Below are 16842 nucleotides of genomic sequence, written 5' to 3'. Positions count from 1 at the left end.
GGCCACAGCAATCCCTTCTCACTGCAGCGGTCATTTCCTGCCCCACTAGACTCCTCCTCAACATGTCATACCAGCTGCTGCCTCCAGGTGATAAGAGAAGTTCCTTTCCCGCGCTGGCTCTCATTGTCCCCACCTGTGAAATCCTGTTAAAGGAGGTTGTTTCTGGTCTAACTTGATACAGCTCCACTCCTCCTCTGGTTCCCTTCCAGGAACAGCTCAAGGGAAGGCTGCTTCTGCTATAGAAGGGGTCACAAGTGACGATGCCAGGGAGGCCCTTGTCCTGTGAATGTGACCCAGCCACGTGGACAAACAGCAGTTCCTCTTCTGAACAGGGGAGCAGCCACTGCCTGCCACTCATGCCAATGTTCCTCATACTCAGTTTTTAGATTTTTCAAAGAATTAAGAGCAAAGAGTTGGACACGACTGAGCGACTTTCACTTTCAAGAGCCTTTGCGGTCAGCCCACCTTGCCAGGGCTGGGAGTGGTGGACAGCACAGTGATAGAACTGGAGACCCTGATCCCATAGTCCCCGCTCCACCACTCATCTAGCCATTGGCCTTGAAGGCTCCGTTTCTACACATGGTTGTGATGAGCTGAGTCTGAAAAGCTGCTTGTTCAGAGCCAGACATGACTGCATGCTCTGGGGGTCTGTCACTGTATCCTTTGCAATTTCCCAGCCCTCTCAACTCTCTATTTTCCTAACATGAAATGAAGCTCATTACCAAATGGCCCAGCAGCAAATGTGCTCTGGAGTTGGATGGCTGCAGGGTGCAGGGCCCACTGGAGACTCCAGCCCTTCCTGGGGTTCCGTTCATGGAATTCCACCTCTGGTACTTCCTAAACTTCCCACCTGATCTTCAGAGTCAGTCCTTGGTGCTCTGGGCTCCTCAGGTAACCTATACTGCTTGAAGCCTCCACCCTCCCCTGCCCAGAGGCTCAGGCCCCCAGCTGGGTCTCCACAGGCTGCCTCCAAGATCTGGGCACAATTGGCCCTTTGCCGCCCTGTGGTTTATGGGTTGTTGCTCATGGAGCCCTTGACCAGCGCTCACTTGGATAATTGGTTTGTTTATCAGATATTTTTGTGCCCCTGCACGAGTGGGCCGGTGTGAGGAGGGAAGTTTGGTACGAGTCTCACCTGCCTCCAGGTGGATGTGTCTGGGGGATGAGGGCCCGCCTGGTAGTCAGGGGAAAGAACTGTCAGAAACCTTGTGTCTATCTGTGGTCTCAGGCCTGGCCATGCTCACTCTCCTGGCAGCTGATAGCAGTCAGTTGGCAGCTTCGTGGGAGACAGTTAACCCTCGTGTGTCTCCTGCAGTGGGAGTGGGCTGATGTGATGTGGTGGTGTGGACTTGGAGTCTGAGGCTCATTCACTGGGGGACCTTGCGAAGGTCCTCTATCTTTTCTGAGTCTCTGATTCCTGCCTGAAAATGATGAGGTTCTAGGGGATGCTCTAGAGCCTTTTTAGCTGCAGGAGTGTGCCACCACTGATCAGCTCCAACTTAGCTTTTCTCCAGTGCCCCAAACCCACAGGACACTGTTCCCAATCTTTCTTGCCTCCCCACCACCTAAGTGGGGGTGCCCACTGAAGCAAACACCCAGGAGAGGTGAGCCATTCACTCAAAGCATTGAGCGATCCAAGGTTCGCAGCAGCATCCCTGGGACGATGATACCTGGGATGGATCCTTCTAAGTTTCTGTGCCAGCTGTTGAGCCCGACAACCAGGGCTGAGTGCTTTGCTTTCCTGAGGTTGAGAGTTCACATTCCTTTTGTGGGTGGAGCGGCAGTCTTCCAGGGCCCAGGCTCCCACAGTCAGTCCTGTACTAATTCTGCTAATTAGGGGAGTAAATGCAGTGACAGCTGTGAGCTAGGGTGGGAACTCTCAACTTCAATCCCAAAGCTCAATTCTCAGAGTCAGGGCCATGGAGCCTGATTTTAAACATCAAGACTCGTTGGGCGTGGCTTGGAGCTGGGGACTTCTTTCCCAAAAGGCCTCTGCAGCCCCTGTGAGGTCATTCAGGCCCATCCTCAGGAAGGAAGGGGCAGGGCAGGTTTTAATCATGCCCCTTGGGTCTCTGCCCCACGACCTAGTGATGCGTCATGGACTTATCATGTCCTAGGCCTGGGTTGGGTAATAAGAGAGGCAGAATGTGGGCCTGGCACAGGGAACTTAGGCATCCACATGTTTGTTCCTTTACTCAGTGAGCAAGCATCTATTGAGGACTTGCAATGCCAGGCACCATGCTGCACCCTGGCCCACAACATGAGTGACACATGGTCCCTGCTTTCAAGGAACCCTTGAGCTGAATGCAGACCCACGAGAACAGGCTTTTCTGACACAGCATGATCCTACAATGTGGAATGCATGTTCTGGGAAAACATGGGGGAGGGAATGAATCTAACCCAGACAGCCTCCTTGGAGGAAGAGGCTGTAGGAGGGGGTGGGTCACTCCGAACCCAAAGTTTCCATCATGTTTGGTCACTTGAGTGGCTCATCTTGTCCTGGGGTGAGCAGATCTGGATGGTAATTAATGATACCCAGACTCACAGGACTCTGATGCTGGAAAAGATTGAGGGCAAAAGGCGAGGAGGGTGGCAGAGGATGAGATAGTTAGATAGCATCACCGACTCATTGCACATGAATCTAAGCAAACTCCAGGAAATAGTGAAGGAAAGAGGAGCCTGATGTGCTGCAGTCCATGGGGTCGCAAAGAGTCAGACATCAGACAAGACTTAGCGACTGAACAACAGCAACGAGACTCACAGGAGACTGCCTGGTGCAAGTTACGGGGAGCTGAATCTTCCTGGAATAGAGGAGTCCCCGAAACCTTTTCTCCAAGCTAAGGATCCAAGTCATTGGGAGGTCAGCTGGTAGGTTGGGATCAGGGCCAAGGGTAGAACAGCCCCTGTCCTTCACCAGGGGACAGAAAGGCACGGAGAGCTGATTTCAGCTTGTCTTGGCCTTGTGGTCCAGAGCCTTGACCCCAGGCAGAGACGGTCTGTCCGTGGGAATGACCCCAGTGACTTTGGGGGAGCTGCTGGGAGGTGTGAGCTGTCATCCTCATCATGACCCATAAAGGCCACAACACAGCTACATAGAGGAGCAGGGGACTGGGGCCCTGCCTTCCTATCCTCCCACCCTCCATTCAGAGTTACTTCTCCTGATAGACTCTCAGGCATTTTTAAATCTCAGGAAACCTAGAACTCATAGCCCCAAAGTGTTCCTGTGTGCTGGAGGAAAGTTTCCCCTCTCCCTCTTCCCCTCCTTCCTCCTCCACCAACTCCTCCTCCACCACCTCCTCTTCTACTGCAAATAGTGAAGAGACAGTTAAATGTTTTCTAGCCCAGTGGGAACTATTAAAGGGACAGAGTCTCATTCTCGTTACCTCTCCTATCACTTCAAACCAAGGAAATGATGGTTGAATCCCTCAGGCTGCACTGGGAGTCAGGGCTCAGCTCCTGTGCACCCTCTCTGTGTAGGTGTGGGTGGCTGCTCCTGCCTGAGAAGTCCCATCCCACTGTGCCCAGGGTCACTAGTCCTTGATAAGCCAAGGAACTCTCCAGGAGGTAGGATGTTTCAAAACCCCAGGTTCACCCAATCCATTCTTTTGCCCACACTGTGTTTACTTTTTAAAGTAACTGGCTATAAACTGGTTAAAAATCTCATTTTTCTGGTTATAAAAGTGCAAATATTCCCATGGTAGGATATTTGGATATGGACTGTAAGTAAATATTAGAGTAAGCATTTACAATTCCACCACCCGGAAATATACCCTATGTTTGAGAACACTTCCTTTGTATAAAAGATATATGAAAACAATCTTTTGAAAACTTGTACTCTTGAATTTTTTTTTCTTTTTGTGGCCTTAATATTATCTTGCAAACATTCTTTCAAAAAATCCTTAAAGGTTATGATATCCTTAATATGAAGAGACCGTAAGTGGCTTGACCATTTCTCGGACATCCAGTATTTTGGTTATGTCAAAGTTGGACCTGTTTCTTTGGTGGGCCGAGGTGGGTGTTGTTTCCTCTCTGTGTCTGCAAATTTCTCCCTCTGATCTTCCAGTCTGGCTCCCTTGACTCTTCCTTCAAGTCAAAGCTCAGGGACCTGCGCTGCAACCCTTCTGTCACACCCACTGCCTGTGTTGACTTGCACCTACCTATTTTTATGTCCCAACTTTTCCTCCAGATCAAATATTCTTTTAAGGTGTGTGTCTTATATCTCTCTGTACCCTCAGCTCTTTGCTCAGTGCCCAGTTCAGATAGGCTTTCAATAAAAATCTGTGGCATGAATGCCACACTGAACATCGGCAATGTAAATCTTGGTCCCTGGACTTCCCTGGTAGTCCAGCAGGTAAGACTTGGGCTTCCAATGCAGGGGACCTGGATTTGATCCCTGGCTGGGGAACTAAGATCCCACAAGCTTTGCAATGTAGCCAAAAGATTAAAAAAAAAAAAAAAAAACACAACAACTCAGACCCTGTTTCTCTAATTCCTTATATAGATTACACATTAAACTTATCTGTCAAAACTTAAGAACTTGAAAGGTCCTCATTTCCTCTTCACTGTGGCCTTATCAGCATGGAGGAGGAACAGGCAGAGGAGGAAGAAGATGATGACTATTGTTGTTCAGTCATGTCTCTTGGAGCTTGCTCAAATTCACTGAGTCAGTGATGCCATCCAACCATGTCATCCTCCATCATTCCCTTCTCCTGCCTAAAGTCTTTCCCAGCATCAGGGTCTTTTCTTCACATCAGGTGGCCAAAGTATTGGAGCTTCAGCTTTAGCATCAGTCCTTTTGATGAATATTCAAGGTTGATTTCCTTTTAGATTGGTTTAATCTCCTTACTGTCCAAGTGACTCTCAAGAGTCTCCTCCAACACAGTTTGAAGGCATCAATTCTTTGGCTCTCAGCCTTCTTTATGGTCCAACTCTCACAACTGTACATGACTACTGGAAAAACCATAGCTTTGACTAGCCGGACCTTTGTTGGCTAAGTAATGTCTCTGCTTTTTAATATGCTGTCTAGGTTGGTCGTAACTTTTCTTTCAAGGAGCAAGCATCTTTTCATTTCATGGCTACAGTCACCATCTGCATTGATTTTGGAGCCCAAGAAAATAAAGTCTGTCACTGTTTCCATTTTCCCCCATCTGTTTGCCATGAAGTGATGGGACCAAATGCCATGATCTTCATCTTTTGAAGGTTGAATTTTAAACCAGCTTTTTCACTCTCCTCTTTCACCTTCATCAAGACGCTCTTTAGTTCCTCTTCACTTTCTGACATTAGGGTGGTATCATCTGTATATCTGAGGTTATTGATATTTCTCCTGGCAAAATTCTCTTGATTCCAGCTTGTGCTTCATCCAGCCCAGCATTTCACATGATGTACTCTGCATATAAGTTAAGTAAGCAGGGTGACAATATACAGCCTTGACGTACTCTTTTCCCAATTTGGAACCAGTCTGTTGTTCCATGTCTGGTTCTAACTGTTGCTTCTTGACCGACATACAGATTTCTCAGAAGACAGGTCAGGTGGTCTGGTATTCCCATCTCTTGAAGAATTTTCCAGTTTGTTGTGATCCACACAGTCAAAGGCTTTGGCGTAGTCAATTAAGCAGAAGTAGATGTTTTTCTGGAATTCTCTTGTTGTTCCTATGATTCAACGGATGTTGGAAATTTTCTCTCTAGTTTTTATGCCTTTTCTAAATCCAGTTTGTATATCTGGAAGTTCTTGGTTCATGTACTGTTGAAGCCTGGCTTGGAGGATTTTGAGCATGACTTTGCTACCTTGTGAAATGAGCACGATTGTCTGGTAATTTGAACATTCTTTGGCATTGCCCTCCTTTAGGATTGGATGGTTGGCCTTTTACTAATTTAATGAGCAAAAGGATAAGTTTTTTTACCCTCAAGGCATTACCAGACCTAGCAGGGTCACTGAACTCTCTGGCAATTTAGGATTATACTCAGGTGGGGCTTCCCCAGTGGCTTAGTGGTAAAGAATCTGCCTGCAGTGAAAGAGACCTGGGTTCGATCCCTGGGTTGGGAAGATCCCCTGGAGAAGGGCATGGGTTCATAGGAGCCCAGCAGGCTACAGTCCATTGGGTCACAATGAGTTGGACACGAATGAAGCGACTTTGCATGCATGCATGCACTCCTAGAAGCAATGACTCTGCAGGTAACTCAGAGCAGTCCCTCTCTGCTCTGAGCCCTTACTCCTCAGCCTGGATGACAGGCTTCTGCCACCCACATTATCTGTCTGCTCAGTCATCCTGCTGAGTCCAGCCAACTGAGGACAGTTCAAGGCTGGTTGTGCTGTTCAGGAACCTACAGATTCTAGAACAGTGGTTATTGTTTAGTTGCTCGGTCATGTCCAACTCTGCAACCCCATGGACTGTAGCCTGCCAGGCTCCTCTGTCCATGGGATTTTTCAGGCAAGAATACTGGGGTGGGTTGCCATTTCCTTCTCCAGAGGAATCTTCCCAACCAGGTCTCCTTCATTGACAAGTGGATTCTTTACTCCTGAACCACCAGGGAAGCCCAAAAATGGAATTCCAAGCTGGCAAAGCAGTTATTTCTCTTAAGGCACTTCGGGCAGGGTGATTTTCACTCCAAAACTAACAGATTTAATAGCTGTTTTCAGGACTTTCCTGGTGTTCCAGTGGTTAAGACTCCAAGCTTCCAATACAGGGGGCCCAGATTCAGCACCTGGTTGGGGAACTAAGATCCCACATGCTGTGCTGTACAGTCAAAAATAATAATAATTTTTAAAAGCAGTTTTCATGGTTAAACGTTTACCTCCCAAGAACAGAGGAAAAAAGGGATGTAAGGCAATGTTTCATCAGGAGATAAGTGACTGAAATATGGGCGATTTTCTGGTGGGGGAGGAACTCTGTAGAGGCACCCAGAGAGCAGGGACTGTCTCAAGAGGACAGGAGGCCTCTTGTGCAGCGTCCCCTTCCCCGCCAGACACCTGGGAGAGGATCTTCTCTCTTCTTTCCATTGGGGATGGGTTGGTAAGATCAGATGAGTCAGCAGGAGTGTGTGTATAGAAATGCCCTTTGGAGCAGGATCCAGAGGCTTTTTTCTTTTTCTTTCTAGAAAAGAGAGTATGTACTTAGATCTTTGTGTGTACATGTGATTCAGTGGCAGAAAGTGAAGAGGAACTAAAGAGTGTCTTGATGAGGGTGAGAGAGGAGAGTGAAAAAGCTGGCTTGAAACTCAACACTTAAAAAACTAAGGATCATAGCATCTGGTCCCATTCTTTCATGAGAAATAGATGGTTAAGAAATGGAAGCAGTGACAAATTTTGTTTTCTTGGGCCCCAAAATCATTGTGGATGGTGACTTCAGACATGAAATTAAAAGACAAGTGCTCCTTGGAAGAAAAGCTATGACCAACCTAGACCACATATTAAAAAACAGAGACATTACTTGGCCAACAAAGGTCTGGCTAGTCAAAGCTATGGTTTTTCCAGTAGTCATGTATGGATGTGAGAGTTGGACCATAAAGAAGGCTGAACACCAAAGAATTGATGCTTTCAAATTGTACTGCTGGAGAAGACTCTTTAAGAGTCTGGACTGCAAGATCAAACCAGCCAATCCTAAAGGAAATCAACCCTGAGTGTTCATTGGAAGGACTGATGCTAAAGCTGAAGCTCCAATACTTTGGCCACCTGATGTGAAGAGCTGACTCATTGAAAAAGACTCATGCTAGGAAAGATTGAGGGTGATGGGAGAAGGGGGTGGCAGAGGATGAGATGGTAAAGTAGCACCACCAACTTGATAGACATGAATTTGAGCCAATTATGGGAGACAGTGGAGAACAGAGGAGCCTGATAGGCTGCAGTCCATGGGATCACAGAGTTGTAGATGACTTAGCGACTGAACAACAAGTGATTCTGTGGATGGGTCTGTGTAGTTCTGGGTGGGTGTGTCTGTGTGTACATGTATCTGTGCATCTGTGTATATCTTGGTATGTGTGTCTACATGTGTGTGTCCACCTACCTGTATATGTCTGTGTGTATCTCTGTGTCTGTACACAGCTGCTCCCAAGGGAGGAGCCACTGTCTCTGTGAGTGCGAAGCAGGATTCACCGAGTGACAGGCATGCTCTCTAAGTGAAGCCCTCTAATCCCTTGCCTCCTGAGAGAGTCTGGTGGCCAGAACCTCCTGTCCAGGCCTCTCAGCCCAACTTCAGCCCATCTGTGGGCTCCACCCCTCCACCCCCTGCCCACCTATGGCATGCAGCCCTCACAGTCTGGTTCCATTTCCTCACTGCTGTGCAATCACTTTTCCTAAAGAGTTTAAGAAATAAAGCATGTGACCACCTAAAGATGAAGCACCAACATGACCATTTTGGTGGCCTCTGCCAGTCTAGAATTCTTAGACTTGTTTTATTTATGTGTGTGTGTGTGTGTGTGTGTGTGTATTTATATGGCTATACTGGCTCTTAGTTGTGGAATGCAAGGTCTTCAGTTGCAGCATATGGGTCTAGTTCCCTGACCAAGGATTGAACCTGGGCGCCCTGCATTGGGAGTGCAGAGTCTTAGCCACTGGACCACCAGGGAATCCCAGACTTGGTTTGATTAGCAGTCTTTCTTGCCTCTCTAGGCTCTGATTACCACCACTCTTGACCATATCTAAAGATGCCATCATTAAATTATTAGTCCACTTTGCCTGGAAGGCTTTGGCCCAAGTACACTAATAGCAGCATGACAGTGTTAGCTTAAGGAGGCTGTAGATGTGGGCTGAGAGCTCATCTGTTGAAACTTGCCCAAGGGCTCCTGCGGGCGGAAGAGCAGGCATCTGAGATTCTGGTGACTTGACCACAGGCCCCAGCAACTTTTGAATTTTCCAGGATTGCTCTGGAGAACTGCCCATACCCGTAATACATCAGTCAGAAGAGTGTTCGTGTTTCTATGGAGATGAACCTTCAAGAGCTCTGTCTCCATTTAGAAGTACATCTGTCCTTTCTCTCTCTGGATTGTAGATCCTGTGGGCAGCACAGGACTGAGCAACTTCTCTGCTCTCAATCAGGATAAACCCGAGGCTGCAGGAAAAGGGCCACACACCTGTTAGAGGCCAGGGCAGCCTCAAGCCAGGCAGAATCGTGATGCTGTGTTTTTCACCTGTTAGTTCATGCCTCCCTTTGCTCTTTGTGGCACAAAAGATATTCCCTTTGTAAAAGAAGTGAGGTCCGTAGGCTACGGGTAAAAATTTGATGACAAAGTGATATTCTCCTAAGAGTAATCACTGGAGACACAGGCTGTGACTGTATCCCTGGTCAGGAACACTGGGGAGCAGAAGGGCCACCTTGTTCTAGGTCTGGGGCAGGTCCTCCAGCCTGGGAGGCCCTGAGCACTCATGCTTTCGCATCCTCCACCACCAGGATCAGAAGGAGCAGGTGAGCTTATTAAAGATGCAAGTTTCAAGGCCCTGCCCCATCCTCCTGAGTCAGAATCTCAGAGGGACCTGACCAAGAATCCACATTTCACCAGCTTTCCAGGTGAAGTTTTTATACAGAAAAGTTTGAGAACCGCTCAGAGTCTAGCCCTTTGCATTGCCTGGTGGTGGGTGTGTCTCTCATCCTAGCTGGTCCCAGAGACTCCTGGATACTCCCAGGCTCATGGGAATTGGAACGAAAATGACTTTAGGATTCAGTCTGAGAGTGAGCCAACCTGGCTTCTTTTTCTGCCTTCCCTTTGTTTACCTGGGGAGGGAAAGACAGAGGCAGAGGCTTTGATTGGATCCTTTTGCCCTGCCTACGTTTGGAGCACCCCCATTGGGCAGAATTTCCCATGGGGCCTCTTGGGCACTGGGCTCAGCCAATCAGCAGAGGCCAGGGAAACAACAGGGTCCTTCCTCTTGTGCTTCAGCGGTTTTAGCTGTGTTATCCTCTTCTCATCTTCTGCTCCCTTTTCTCAGCAGTCTCCCAAAGTGCAAAGCCATGGGCACGAGGAGACCCAGAGAATTTGCTGGGCTTTGGATCAAACAGAACTAGACATACAACCCACAGGATCTTGTTTTTGGCAAGTACCTAAGGTCAGAGGTGTCAGTGTTTGTACTTCTGAGGTCTGTATGCCTTCCACTAACAGTCACCATTTCTGGAGCATTTACTCTGAGCTGGGAAGTATAATGAGCACCATACTTGAATTGTTTTATTTAATTTTCTCAGTAACTCTGTGAAGTTGGTAGTACTGTGCCCACATTATGGATGAGAAAACTGAGGTTGACAGAGGTGGCATTTTAAATGCATAGGAGTAGGTTAGAAAAGCACTAAGAAGTAGACTTCAAATGCTGACATTTCAGGCAGCAGCAGGAGAGGGTAAATGGATGAGGGAAAAGAAGGCTGGACTTAGGTGAGAAGATCTGAGTTCTGGTCTCCTGGTTGATTTTGGCAAGTGCTATTCTCTGAGCCTCTCCTCATATGTAAAATGGGGATAATTGCGTGTTTGCTGTTCACTTTATACAACATGAGGAGGATCAAATGAAAGTGTCTATGGAACCCTATGCATGTGTTAGTTGCTCAGTATGTCCAACTCTTTGCGACCCCATGGCCTGTAGCCCACCTGTGTCTCCAGGGAAGAATACTGGAGTGGGTTGCCATTCCCTTCTCCAAGGGATCTTCCTCACCCAGGGATCAAACCAAGATCTCCTGCCTTGCAGGCAGATTCTTTACCATCTTTTACCACCAGGGAAGCCCTTAGTGACTTAGAAAGTGTGGCCTAGTGGTGAAGACTCAGGTCCCATGAGGGCAGTCCTCTGCCAAATTAGACTTTCTGCAGGAGAGGAAAACAGTGGTATGTAATGTTTTATAAGAAAAGTGAGTGTGGACGAGTGGAAAATCACAGACAGTCCTGGATCTGGGTCACAGCTCTCATACTCCACAGCTGGTGATTGTAAGTTCACTCTCAGCCTTAGTTTCATTATCTGTAAAATGGGGCTAATAAGGGATTAAAGTAAGTCTTAAAGGACATAACATGAATTCAAAAAGGTTGAAAACAGGATGGAAAAAAGATACAACTGGATAACTTTGAAATAAAAGCAAGCCCATAGTAACAATTTTCATATTAACTCAGATATGTCTTAAAGACAAAGATGTTATATGCTTATAAAAGTATGAAAATGTTAGTTGCTCAGTCCTGTCTGACTCTTTACACCCCATGGACTGGAACCCACAAGACTCCTCTGTCCATGGAATTTTCCAGGCAAGAATACTGGAGTGGTTGCCATGCCCTTCTCCAATATGCTCATTAAAGGAACCATATTTAAGAAGGTGTAACAATCATGGCCATATATGTACTTCATAATATAAACTTGAAATATAAGCCAACTACTCACAGACTGCTCGGAGAATTAGATAAATCAGCAATTGGGCTTGAAGTTTTTCATATATTCCTCTCTGAAAATGAAAAATCAAGTATACAAAAGGGTAAACAAGGATAAACACTATTTAAAGGCAGTGATTAATAATTTGTCATACGTGGAACAGTCATGGGAATTAATCATATACCAGGCTACAAAGATATTTTTGATATATTCCAATGAATCATGTACCAGGCCACAAAGGTATTATCAATATATTCCAATGAGCAGAGTGTTCAGAACATAAAGAAATGAAATTAGAAAACAATAATGAATAGTTGTAGGTATATGTCTAGATAATTTTAAAATATTACTATTTTAAAACCATTGTTTTAGAAAGAAAAACACCAATACAATATATTAATGCATATATATGGAATTTAGAAAGATGGTAACAATGACCCTATATGCGAGACAGCAAAAGAGACACAGATGTAAAGAACAGACTTTTGGACTCTGTGGGAGAAGGTGTGGGTGGGATGATTTGAGAGAGTAACATTGAAACATGTATATTATCATATGTGAAATAGATCGCCAGTCCAGGTTCAATGCATGAGACAGGGTGCTCAGGGCTGGTGCACTGGGATGACCCTGAGGGATGGCATGGGGAGGGAGGTGGGAGGAGGGTTCAGGATGGGGAACACATGTACACCCATGACTGATTCAAGTGAATGTATAGCAAAAACCACTACAATATTGTAAAGTAATTAGCCTCCAATTAAAATTTTAAAAAAAACTTTTTTAAAAACATGGATATTTCAAAAACTGAGAGCTGAATAATGATGAAAAACAATGTTGAAAATTGTAAGGGAATTTATAACTTTAAATTTATGATAAAATAAGAAAAATTGAAAAATAAATGATTCAACTCTAAAACTCAGAGAGTCTGACTAATAAAAGAACAATAGGTTTAGATCAAAGAAGAAAGAAGAACATGATAAATATAAGGATGAAAATGAAGAAACATTTTAAAATAACAGTAGAGACTTCTTTGGCAGTCCAGTGGTTAAGACTTCATGCTCTCAGTGCAGGGGGCATGGGGTTTGATCCTTGGTTGGGAACTAAGATTCCTCAGGCTGCTCAGTGCAGCCAAAAGTATAAAAGGTAAAGAAAATTATTAACTGAAGTTAGTTGTCTGAAAAGATTAAACAACAGGACAATAGGTACAACTTTGTCAAGCTTGATTATGAAAGATAAACTATTGATGCTTTTGAGCTGTGGTGTTGGAGAAGACTCTTGAGAGTCCCTTGGACTGCAAAGAGATCCAACCAGTCCATTCTGAAGGAGATCAGCCCTGGGATTTCTTTGGAAGGAATGATGCTAAAGCTGAAACTCCAGTACTTTGGCCACCTCATGGGAAGAGCTGACTCATTGGAAAAGACTCTGATGCTGGGAGGGATTGGGGGCAGGAGGAGAAGGGGATGACAGAGGATGAGATGGGTGGATGGCATCACTGACTCGATGGATGTGAGTCTCAGTGAACTCTGGGAGTTGGTGATGGACAGGGAGGCCTAGCGTGCTGCGATTCATGGGGTCACAAAGAGTTGGACACGACTGAATGACTGATCTGATCTGATCTGATAGAATGAAAAAGGCAGAAATGACTATATAGGCATAACAGATTAAAACAATGAAACATTGTAAATAACTATGTTTCAAGACATTTGAAAGCCTGGATGAACTAGATACATTTCTAGAAAAATATAAATGTCAAGATTACCACACTAAGAGATCAGTAGACCTTTAACCTTTAAGGACACCATTGACCTCTAAAGAGAAATGGTGATTCAGTTCAGTTCAGTCGCTCAGTCATGTCCGACTCTTTGCGACCCCCTGAATCGCAGTACGCCAGGCCTCCCTGTCCATCACCAACTCCCAGAGTTCACTGAGACTCACATCCATCGAGTCAGTGATGCTATCCAGCCATCTCATCCTCTGTCGTCCCCTTCTCCTCCTGCCCCCAATCCCTCCCAGCATCAGCGTCTTTTCCAATGAGTCAACTCTTCGTATGAGGTGGCCAAAGTACTGGAGTTTCAGCTTTAGTATCAGTCCTTCCAAAGAAATCCCAGGGCTGATCTCCTTCAGAATGGACTGGTTGGATCTCCTTGCAGTCCAAGGGACTCTCAAGAGTCTTCTCCGACACCACACTTCAAAAGCATCAATTCTTCAGCGCTCAGCTTTCTTCACAGTCCAACTCCCACATCCATACATGACCACTGGAAAAACCATAGCCTTGACTAGACGGACCTTTGTTGGCAAAGTAATGTCTCTGCTTTTGAATATGCTGTCTAGGTTGGTCATAACTTTCCTTTCAAGGAGTAAGGGTCTTTTAATTTCATGGCTGCAATCACCATCTGCAGTGATTTTGGAGCCCCAAAAAATAAAGTTTGACGCTGTTTCCACTGTTTCCCCATCTATTTCCCATGAAGTGATGGGACCGGATGCCATGATCTTTGTTTTCTGAATGTTGAGCTTTAAGCCAACTTTTCACTCTCCACTTTCACTTTCATCAAGAGGCTTTTGAGTTCCTCTTCACTTTCTGCCATAAGGGTGGTGTCATCTGCATATCTGATGTTATTGGTATTTCTCCCGGCAATCTTGATTCCAGCTTGTGCTTCTTCGAGCCCAGCATTTCTCATGATGTACTCTGCATATAAGTTAAATAAGCAGGGTGACAATATACAGCCTTGACATACTCCTTTTCCTATTTCGAACCAGTCTGTTGTTCCATGTCCAGTTCTAACTGTTACTTCCTGACCTGCATACAGATTTCTCAAGAGGCAGGTCAGGTGGTCTGGTATTCCCATCTCTTTCAGAATTTTCCACAGTTTATTGTGATCCACACAGTCAAAGGCTTTAGCATAGTCAATAAAGCAGAAATAGATGTTTTTCTGGAACTCTTTTGCTTTTTCCATGATCCAGTGGATGTTGGCAATTTGATCTCTGGTTCCTCTGCCTTTTCTAAAACCAGCTTGAACATCAGGAAGTTCATGGTTCACGTATTGCTGAAGCCTGGCTTGGAGAATTTTAAGCATCACTTTACTAGCGTGTGAGATGAGTGCAATTGTGTGGTAGTTTGAGCATTCTTTGGCATTGCCTTTCTTTGGGATTGGAATGAAAACTGACCTTTTCCAGTCCCGTGGCCACTGCTGAGTTTTCCAAATTTTCTGGCATATTGAGTGCAGCACTTTCACAGCATCATCTTTCAGGATTTGGAATAGCTCAACTGGAATTCCATCACCTCCACTAGCTTTGTTCATAGTGATGCTTTCTAAGGCCCACTTGACTTCACATTCCAGGATGTCTGGCTCTAGGTCAGTGATCACACCATCATGATTATCTGGGTCGTGAAGATCTTTTTGTACAGTTCTTCTGTGTATTCTTGCCATCTCTTCTTAATATCTTCTGCTTATGTTAGGTCCATACCATTTTTGAGTGAGTTAACCACCTTCAGAAGTCTCCAGCTAAGATGGTTTTATAGGTTAAGATGTACTAAATTCCATCAATCAGATAATTCATATATTTATACGTTGTTTCAGAAGATAAGGAAAAGTGTCCCACTTATTTTACAATTATTCATAAAATCTCTATATCGAAATCAGATAGTAATTGTCCAAGAACAAAAGCTGTTCAGTTCAGTCGCTCAGTCATGTCTGACTCTTTGTGACCCCATGAACCACAGCATGCCAGGCTTCCATGTCCATCACCAACTCCCAGAGCCTACTCAAACTCATGTCCAGTGAGTCAGTAATGCCATCCAACCATCTCATCCTCTGTCCCTTTCTCCTCCCGCCTTCAATCTTTCCCAGCATCAGGGTCTTTTCCAATGAGTTGGTTCTTTGCGTCAGGTGGCCAAAGTATTGAAGTTTTAGCTTCAGCATCAGTCCTTCCAATGAATATTCATGACTGATTTCCTTTAGGATTGACTGGTTGGATCTCCTTGCAGTCCAAGGGGACTTAAGCTGTAGGTATTACTTTGAATCATTAGTGTATAAAACCTAAGTGAGATATCAGGCTAGCTAAATATTTTAAGTAGGATTTATCCTAGGAAAGAGAGATGGTTCTGGTTTAGAAAGAAACATCAGTTAAGTTGATCACATTAATGGATGAAAGGGAAAAAATAACTTTGAGTCGCTCAATAGATATGAGAAAGTATTGAATATAGTTCAGTACCCATTTATAATGAGAGCTCTTGGAAGTTTAGAAATTGAAAAGAACTTCCTCAGTCTGATAGAGGCTGTCTTCCCAAATTTATAGCAAAAATCATGCTTAATGGAGAAACTTCCTTTCGAGGTTGGGAACCAGATAGAGCTATTTGCTATCACCATGAGTGCCTGTGTAGTGCCAGAGGACTGGCATAGAGAAACAGGTGTAAGGATAGGGAGTGGGAAAAAAAGAAATTGTTATCACTTGGAGGTTACAAATGTGTATAAATTACCTATAAGAATTAACAGAACTGGTAACAAATTTCAAGAAAAGTTGCCCAGAAAATGAAACATCATTTTTAGTAACTGCAAAACCCACAGAGTAATGTAACAAAAAATGTGTAGGACTTCTTTAGAGAAAAGGTTATGATCCTAAATGTGAATACAATCATACAAAATAATTGTATTTTTCAAAAATGAATTTGGATGAGTTCATACAAATATTAATAAATAAAGGGAAATATTCTGCTCATGGATGCAAAATGTCATACTGTTAAAGAGGTCAGTTCTTCCACAAATTAATCTATGAATTTGGAAATATAACCATCAAAATCCGAGGAGGGTATTTTTGGGGAAGGTTGACAAGATGATTCTGAAATTCATATGGAAGCAGAAATACCTACTATTATCTAAAGCAGTTTGAAAAAGAAAAGCAAAAAGAGGGGAATCACCCTACCCCAAAATAGTGTGGTAGTGATGCCAGAACAGGCAAACAGACTGTGGTGTTCAGTGCCAAGTCCTGAAACACGCTGAGGTGCACGTGAGAAGCTTGTGTGTGAGGGAAGTACCTTCACTAGATAGTAGGAAACGTGAACTAACCTCCCACCTCCTCCCCCGTCCCTCTCCCCCTCCCCCCGCTTCCTTTCTCCTCCTGTGCTCCTTCCCCTTATCTTCCTTCTTAGAAAATTGACTTCAAGTGTGTGGATAAATTATATACCTACCTCACCCACTATAAAAAAAAATTCCAGACTATTGAAGACCTTACTTTTATGTGAAAACTAAAACACAAAGCCAATAGATAAAAACAGAATAACTTTGAGACTTTGGAGTCAGGAAAGGTCTAAATTATAATAAGAGAAAGACTCGTTTGTCTGCATGGGACTGACGACGCACTGGGTGTGAGCAGTTGCTCCATAAAGGTCAGCCTGTCTGCTTCCTTCCTTGGTCCAGAACTTACTCAGGGGCAGTCACAAAGGAGGTGGCCCAGCTCTTGTGTTGTCTCCCGGAGGAGGGAGACAGGGCTAAGATTCAGGCCCAGGGAGGCCCTTCGGTGCCTAAG

At 44.9% G+C, this 16842-nt stretch overlaps 1 protein-coding gene and 1 non-coding gene across 2 annotated transcripts in view; one reads left to right on the top strand and one right to left on the bottom strand.

The window, feature by feature from the left end:
- Positions 1-16842, top strand: part of ESYT3 (extended synaptotagmin 3) — a 55876-nt gene that overhangs the window by 3825 nt on the left and 35209 nt on the right. The gene's annotated exons all lie outside the window — the stretch shown is intronic.
- On the bottom strand, positions 8489-8561 carry TRNAG-CCC (transfer RNA glycine (anticodon CCC)). Its single transcript has one exon. It is a non-coding gene; the product is annotated as a tRNA-Gly (tRNA).

Source organism: Bos javanicus, chromosome 1 (assembly GCF_032452875.1).
Source record: "Bos javanicus breed banteng chromosome 1, ARS-OSU_banteng_1.0, whole genome shotgun sequence".
Taxonomy (NCBI): domain Eukaryota; kingdom Metazoa; phylum Chordata; class Mammalia; order Artiodactyla; family Bovidae; genus Bos; species Bos javanicus.
Note: the sequence above shows the minus strand (reverse complement) of the source record. Positions and strands in the feature narration are given on the sequence as shown.